The sequence below is a fragment of the Danio rerio genome, chromosome 5, assembly GCF_049306965.1.
Source record: "Danio rerio strain Tuebingen ecotype United States chromosome 5, GRCz12tu, whole genome shotgun sequence".
NCBI lineage: Eukaryota > Metazoa > Chordata > Actinopteri > Cypriniformes > Danionidae > Danio > Danio rerio.
Genome location: NC_133180.1, coordinates 17,766,609 through 17,774,142, shown reverse-complemented (window position 1 = coordinate 17,774,142; position 7,534 = coordinate 17,766,609). Strand labels below are relative to the sequence as shown.

At 35.7% G+C, this 7,534-nt stretch overlaps 1 long non-coding RNA gene across 1 annotated transcript; it reads right to left on the bottom strand.

Moving 5' to 3' along the window:
• Nucleotides 1–829: 829 nt before the first annotated feature.
• Nucleotides 830–5,264, bottom strand: LOC141385785 (uncharacterized). Its single transcript, XR_012406766.1, has 3 exons — nucleotides 3,186–5,264; nucleotides 2,927–2,984; nucleotides 830–956 (listed from the first exon to the last, which is right to left on the bottom strand). It is a non-coding gene; the product is annotated as an uncharacterized lncRNA (long non-coding RNA).
• Between the last annotated feature and the right edge of the window lie 2,270 nt (nucleotides 5,265–7,534).

Genomic DNA, 7,534 nt, shown 5'->3' with positions numbered 1-7,534 from the left:
GAACTCAACTCAATTAATTAGTTACAGCATTAGGGTTTACAGTGTGGTTTAGTAATAAGTGTAATTCCTGCACCCGACCGGCCAAGCACTAAGCATAGTCGATTTAGGACAAAAGTGAGTCCAGTGTTACTTGCATGCATGAAGTATTGCCCATTATGAAGTTTTGCTTGCTAAACAACTGAAAACCAGCTAGATATAATACAGTTTTAGTTCAGAATTGTAGTATTATAGAGTAAAAAATTTTGGCATATGACGTGATCTAGTGGGTTGTCTACTGTAAACTGTACGGTGTGTGTTTATGATTTTTTGTGGTGAGTTTGCATTATATATATATATAAATATAAACAAATAAATGCATGTAATATACCTTGTTGTGTATTCTTTTAAATGACTATAACTATAAAGAGACAGATTGACATTGTTCCAATCATATTGACAACAGCTCAACCATTTTAGATAGAAAAACCAAAGATCAAGTGCCCAGCAGGAATCCATTTAAATAAACAATTTAAGCAGTTATGAATGCATTAATGCATTATGCATGTGTTATAAAACATTTGAAATACATGTTTAACTTATTTATGAAATGACACGATATATTTTAATGTTGTGTATACGCTTGTGTATACGCTTATACAGCAAAATACACACAGGCTGTTACAATTTACTTTTCCACTAATCGCTCACAATATGGAAGAAAAAAAAATTATCTGCTGCTATTTCAGTTTCATTTGAACTTCCGAAAGAAGTCCGAAAGAGGATGTTCAGATCTTTTATTGTGTGTCTTACAATGTTCTTGTCTGATATAAAGCACATTGCACTTGCTCACCGACTTATCTCTGCTCAGTTTCCTTCCTGTTCTCCTCTTACAAGAAAATGTAGCATAACTAATTCATTTCCTCAAATAGCACTTCAAATCATTCATATCAAGCTCTTCGTGGTGCAGACCACAGTTTCTGCAAAAAAAAAAAAAAAAAAAAGAGAAAAAAAGGCATCTGGTGACAATATTTTACCACAGCTTGTGATTTCACAATTACCTCGCAAAGAGAGTTTATGATCCCATTTGAGTTGCTAATGTACCCCTCTTTCCTCCCTCTCCTTCCCACCTCTTTTTTGCTTTTCTCAGGGGAAAAAAATATTGTACGTAGGCCAGTTATGATTCCATATTTACAATGTTTAATTTGAATGCCAAGCAAAATGTGCCGAGTTGAACCATATGCAGATTTAATTACGCTCCTATCTCGAAGGCTTATTCTTGCCTTCGCACAGAATTATTAATAAAGATGCTAGACTGCTGTTTTCACATTTGCACATAATAAATGTCAAATGCGGTGTCATTTTTTACCTGCTATGTCTCTGAACACATTTACGACATTTTGGAGTCTAATAGAAAACATAATGAAAAAGTGATTTAATAACTGATGTACTGTAGACTAAAAAGTTCCACATCAGCGGTGTTCAAATTAAGTGTTATTTATGATACATATATGTAAGTTTGCAGTTTTATGTATTTACGGTGCTAAAATACAACCATACAGTTGAAGTCAGAATGGACTGAAATCTGACATAAAATATGTAATACAACATGGATCATTTGAAAACGTTGCCATGTGTGTGTAAAACGCAAGGAAAAAAATAGGCTCATAGTCCTGTAAACTTGGCCTAAAACTGATTTGTGAAGGGTAAGTAAATTATGACACTTTTTTCAGTTTTGGGTGAACTATCACTTTTGATAACCTCACTTCATCATACACATTTATTTTGCTCTGGTTTTGTCAGAATTTACTTTGCCTTGAACATGGAAAACAAATGGTAACACTTTATTTTGATTATTTTTGATTTGAGTTTTAGTAGACTGTCTCCTTAATACCTGTTGATACTGGCATTTAACAGTCCTTCAGCAAACCTTTAACAGACTATAAGAAACTTTGCAAGTACATGTCAACTTACACTAACCCTAACCCCAACCTAACAGCTTACTGATAATCTAATGAGAATTAGTTGGCATGTAGATGCAATGTAACTTAAACTCAACAAACGGACCATCAAAATAGTGTGATCAAACAACAGCAAAGAACCATCTTACAAGCATCAAATTCTTAATATACATTAACACTGAAGAGCTGAAAATGGCACGTTGTGACTTCTTTACAGGTACCATTACAAGTTAACAGCTCTAAATACTGGACTTGCATTTAATACAACACGGATCATTTGAAAGCTTTGTCTCGTATATATGTAACATTTTTTAAATGCAAGGGGAAAATAGCCTTATAGTCTTGTAAACATAGCCTCAAACTTGTTTGCTACAAGTGAAGGATGAGTAAATGATGACGCCATTTTTCAGTTTTTGGTGAACCAATCCTTTTAAGAACCTCAATTCCTCATACACATGTTTTATTTTGCACATGAATGGCAATGGAGTTTGCTGAACAAACTACGGCAACTACAAGTGTAGACAGTTTGGTAAAACTTTAGTTTAGGTCACAATTAATGGTATTAACAACCCATTAACTAACACTACTTGCTTAATAAACTATTGATTTAACAATTTATTAATAATCAGTAAGGGAGAAATTGGGTATAGGCTTCGAATAGAATTAGGAATGTAAATTAAGATCAGACTTTATAACTACTAATGAATGATTAATGTCTCAATTATAAGCAAGTGAGAAGCCAGCAGTTAATAGTGAAATGTGACCTTAACTAAAGTGTTACAGACAGTTCTGCTGCTTGACACAATTACACACGCCAATTATTAAACAGAGCTAATAGGCAAACCAAGAGTTGTCTTTGCATAAAAAAACAAGTGTTAAATAGTCTCTAACTATCTAACTATCTATCTATCTATCTATCTATCTATCTATCTATACACCCACCCACCCACTCATCCATCCATCCATCTTTACAGAAAAACAAAGCTTACCTTGGCACTCTTAGGACCCCTTTCCAGCAGTTAATTGACTAGATTCCAGTGACAGTTTCTGCAGAACACAACATATAATTAAAAGCTCACACAGCACCACCCTTTGTTGCATATATCTTATATTCTGAATGTATGAGTAACTGAGTCATTACAATCATTGTGCCTATAAGCTACCAGATTAAGTAAATTGTATGCAGTTTCTTTCCTGCTCAGTCCATCAGTCCACTGAGCTCCACCGGAACATTGCATCTGCACTCACCTGCAGTCATCCTCACATTAGGCAGCATCTGAGCTCTGAGGTCATTTGATTTGTGGTCCACTCTGGTGAAGCTAATGTTTTCTAGATGGCCTCATAAAACGCACATCGCTCCTGGCTCCGTTACCGTGGATACATGCGGCCTACGATATGTCACTCTCTTCTGCTTTCGGCTTCATGGAGCAGCCTGACAAAACAACCGTTGGAAATGTCAACATGTTAAAGCAGCACGGTTTTAGACAAGCAAGGCAAGGTGTGTCAAAAACCATTAGTTTTAATCCTATTTGCTATGAATCTTCACTTGGATTGAGGAAAGAAAAAAAAAAAGTAGATCTGTCTTGGGCCATCAGCTATGCTTTGCCTGGGTCTCCGTTGTGCATGAGACCTTTTGTGCTGGCTTTTCTGAAGCAAAACTGTCTGCTTTAAGGTCAAAATATAGACTCAAACCAAAATTTATTCAGACACCTACGTTTCTCACATTATCAAAAATGTAAGATTCCCTATAGTCTAGAAAATAGTAATAAAAATATGACAAGAACTGTAGGAGAACGATTTCATCTTGATAATGTTAAATAAAACTGATAATGGATTACAATCAGTTTAATGAATCTTTAATTCTATATCACTTCTTACAATGTAGATTATGTTAAAGATGAAGAAAATAAAACTAAATTAAAAGCCATACCAATATTTCAGTTTCAATGACTCAATTCAGTGTAATACTGTACACGTCACTGCTGAAGTTCTGTTCAGCTGAATTCAGTTCAATTTAATACAAATGTCACTATTGAAGGATGATTCACTGAAGTGCAGCTCCAAAAGTCAAAGTAAGCCAGAGGCGACAGTGGCAAGGAACCAAAACTCCACCAATTGACTGAAGTGAAGAACAAACTTTGGGAGAAACCAGCCAGGGGACCAGTTCTCAGCTGGTTAAATATAAAGGGCAGAGCTGCAGTATGGATGTCAGAGAGTTTGAGAACATTGAGGATCCTTTATGGAAAGATGCAGGTCCAAAAAGGGCACTGGGTGGCTGTTCAAACTAGCCGACAGGATCAATGCATTTGTCACTGTGGTCTTTGTCTTTGTGTCTCTCAAACTCATCGATGTCCAAAACAACCATCTGCTCTGGATACGACAATGCATAAACACGAACCATAAAAAAGCAATGCTTGGTTACCATTTTGAATCTGAATAATGTTGATCACTTCCTTTACTCCAGATGGCTCATGTCTGAAATGCTCAAGTATGATGATACAATTTAAATTGGCCTTCTGTTTGTGCCATCTTGAATACTTTTGCTCACTTCCATTACTTTCGCTTTTATTCTCACACTGACTTGTTTATTAAACTGAAGAGCCAGTCAGAGTTCTCTTCACTCTTCACTGCTTCTCTGATGTTGATTCAACATGCTCAATCAGCCAAATAGCACATGTTGGGGTCTGACCATAGATGATGTGAAGAGTGAAATAAAGAAACGGCTCCACTTTTTCTGACTGATCAAGCCAAAATGTCACTAGTGTGGTTAATGTCATCATGTGTATACATATACACATTATCTAACAAAAGTCTGGTCATCGATCCCAATTGTAAGAGCAACAAATAATAACTTGACTTCTAGTTGATCATTTGGAAAAGCGGCAGAATGTCGATTTTTTTTTTTTTTTTTTTTTTAGATAAATCATTTGTTAAACTGCATCCCATTCATCACAAATATTGCAGAAGATCTGTTGGAACCCGCATGGACCCAAAATTCTCACAGAAATCAGTCAAGTTTGGTGAAGTAAAAATTGGTTTTGGGGGTTACATTCAGTATGGGAGGAGAGGGCAAATTGTTCAGCAGGATAGCGCTTCTTCTCATATTTCAGCCTCCACATCAAAGTTCCTGAAAGCAAAGAAGGTCAAGGTGCTCTAGGATTGGAAAGCCCAGTCACCAGACATGAACATTAATGAGCATGTCTTGGGCAAGATGGAGGGGGCATTGAAAATGAATCGAAAGAATCTTAATGAAGTCCTACAAGAATGATTTCTTTGTCAAGTTATTAGAGTCATTGCAGAGATGTATGGATGCAGTCCTCCAAGCTCATGAAAGTCATACACAATATTCATTCATTTTCCACTGCACGATGACTTTATATTCTATACTGTACATTATTTCTGTTAAGTCACAATACTTGTCTCAGCAAAGTCAGACCTTACTGTCCTAATTAAATAATTAAAAATAAAGGCATTATCATATATTATTTTGGTAAATATTATTATATCTAGAGGCTTTTGCCTTTCATATAAGCCACTTCTGATACCAAATGATCAACTAAAAGTCAAGTTTCTATTTCTTGTTCCTAAAAATTGGATAAGTGACAAGACTTTTGTCATTTAGTGTAAATCATATACAGTTGCGGTCAAAATTATTCACCCGATAATATTTTTTCCTTCAATAGGAAGTCATATTTGTTTTATTAAACTTTTTTTTTTTATTTAAAGATGAGTATTACTATACTTCTTAAGCAAGATATTTATTTCTATTACAGAACACTGCTATGACTTGCCTAATAAACCTAACTTCTCTCATTAACCTACAGTAGTTAAGCCTTTAAATTGCACTTTAAGCTGAAATATCTAGACAAATATTATGTACTGTCATTATGGCAGAGATAAAATAAATCAGTTATTAATAAATAGTTATGAAAACCACTATCTTTAGAAATGTGTTATATGCAAATGTATATGCAGTGAGTGAGTGAGTGAGTGAGTGAGTGAGTGAGTGAGTGAGTGAGTGAGTGAGTGAGTGTGTGTGTGTACATTACTATGTAAAATTCATTGCAGAATCTCGAAAAAAAAAAAGTGAACAACTTAACAAAATAAAAGATTATACAATATGCATTTTCTTTTTTATTCAGTTCTGTCCTGTATACCAACAAAAATAAGCCAACAAGTGCTCTGTGATGGTTCTCCTAGATTGTCAAGGCTTTAAGTAGTTAAACTGACTTTGAGTAAAAAAAACTCACTTTTTTTCATCAAATAGTATTTCTCTTGGAAAATAGCTTATTTTAGTAATGGTGCCTGCACCAAAAATTTTTTTTTTCTGTCCTTGTGAAGATTAGAAACCCTATTTGTCTTGTATATAACAACTGGATAAATTGATCAAATTGAAACATCTTTTGTTTTTTAACCATTCACGCTTCTGTTTTGGTGACTAAGAATCTCTCTCTCTAAAATCTCTGTATTCTAACTTAAGTAAACAAGCAAAGCCTCAGCACTGAGAACAAAAAGTGACTGCAGAGCATGTTTGTGCTAGTTTATGAATAACAGGATTTCTCTATCAACATCCTCTTTGACTGCTCACACAGCGGCCCACAGACACATCTACGCCACTTCCTCCCTTAACTACAATGGAGAGATTACCGCAACGGTTTCATTTCTCCTTCCTCAGGGGAGGTTGGTTTTCTCTGAGGATAAGTTGCTATAGGGCCCCGGAGCCACAATATAGCTCAACAGAGAGATAAAAATGTTTGAACTTCCAGAGATGAGATATTCTTTTCATTATGCTTGCACTTGAAACTTTTTGAACAGGAAATTCTAGAGCAACTCCAGTGAAGAGTTTGTTCAGCTTTAATTGCCTAGTTCAAACCTCCAAAATCAAGGTCCAACTTTTTTTTTTATTTTCCCTGAAGACACGATCTCAGATTGCACAGATGTTTAGATGAAATTCATAACATACAGAGGTGAATAAGTGATGTTGCGGTTTGCACCCTGCCTTTGAGCGTTCACCACAGGAGTGCTTCCTGTTACATCTGTGATCTGCACTAGGACTGCATAGCTAACAACCTCTCTAATTGCCCATATCGAGAATAATCTTCCCCCCTTGTAGGGTAAGCACCAGATGGTTGTTTGAAGATCCACCCAACCAGAGGAAGGAGTTAAGACCTTTGGACCACATGCATAGCTTGAAGAGCATGGAGGTTATGGGTATTATAAATTTATTTATTTCTGGATACAGCCTACAGAAGTGAGTGGGTAGCACAGAAAGCTCAGAGAGTTGACCCTGGGGACAGATGACCCCTGTTTGTGGAGGATTGCTGTTATGCATGGTATGTTATATGGTTTTAGCTTTGAGCAAAAAATTTAACTCTAGGTTGCTTCACAGGGAGGGTAAGAGCAATTAGTGACTCCTGTTCTGAAATAGAAGTAACAAACATCTGCTAGAAGTAAGCTAAATAAAGTATACACAAGCGCATGTTTCTTTTTTAAAGCACTAGCTAATCCAACAATAGTACTGGCGTCATTTATTCTTGCTCAGGTTGTTCTAAATCTATTTGACTTTCTTACTCCCTGCAAAAAAAACAACAACAAAA